Raw genomic sequence first — 744 nt, forward strand, 5'->3', positions numbered from 1 at the left:
GACTGGACCCCTCGGGGCGCCCGTGGCACTGTGACATGGAAACGCAGCTATGACCCCCCCGCTGCCCCCAGCCCCACCCGACGACCCTCTCGGATACTCGACACGGCGAAGGAATACCCGAGGCTGTCTGAGGCAGAGAGGGAGACAACGAATTTCACTGGACGGCAACGCACTGCTTCTAGGGAGTTTGTCTAAGGTGTTTGCGCTCGAATTTTCAAAAAAGGAGTACAGTTTAAAAAGAAATTTGTGCTAAAGAGCATACAGACTTGATCAGTGATAAATTTAGCACAAAAAGTGGTTCACGTGATCCACGCGTTCGCACATTTTAGAATTTAAGAGCAGGAACTGTTGGGCTTTTCATGTGACATAGACGCTTTGTCTGGGTATTTTTTTCTGATTTGGAAATTGAGATCTTGTTGCCACAGCGACTCAGTGTCCCGGAGTGATTTTCCCCCGAGTTTACCGATTCTGACATAAACAGTTTTAAGACTTGGTATATTTCAGTAGAGGACAAAACAATGACTATAAATCTATATCTCTTTCACACAGTGTCTGCTTCCCTGAATTATTCTAAACGCCTCTTTTCCTTATTTCTTTTTATATCCTCTACTGAAGACTATCTAGATATTGAGTCGACAGGTCACAGCCGCTCCCCAGCTGTGTCTCGAAATCAAAGCTACACACGAAAACCAAAACTCAGTGAGCCTTGGATGAGCTCCGTTTCAATGCTGGTGAGCTCCAGGA

The 744-nt window shown here is 46.1% G+C and overlaps 1 protein-coding gene across 1 annotated transcript in view; it reads left to right on the forward strand.

The window, feature by feature from the left end:
* LOC119587111 (transmembrane protein 151B-like) overlaps nt 1-744 on the forward strand; it is a gene marked incomplete in the record, with an annotated part of 49507 nt that overhangs the window by 47644 nt on the left and 1119 nt on the right. The window contains 1 exon segment of the mRNA XM_037935863.1: nt 1-744.

The sequence above is a fragment of the Penaeus monodon genome, chromosome 22, assembly GCF_015228065.2.
Source record: "Penaeus monodon isolate SGIC_2016 chromosome 22, NSTDA_Pmon_1, whole genome shotgun sequence".
Taxonomy (NCBI): domain Eukaryota; kingdom Metazoa; phylum Arthropoda; class Malacostraca; order Decapoda; family Penaeidae; genus Penaeus; species Penaeus monodon.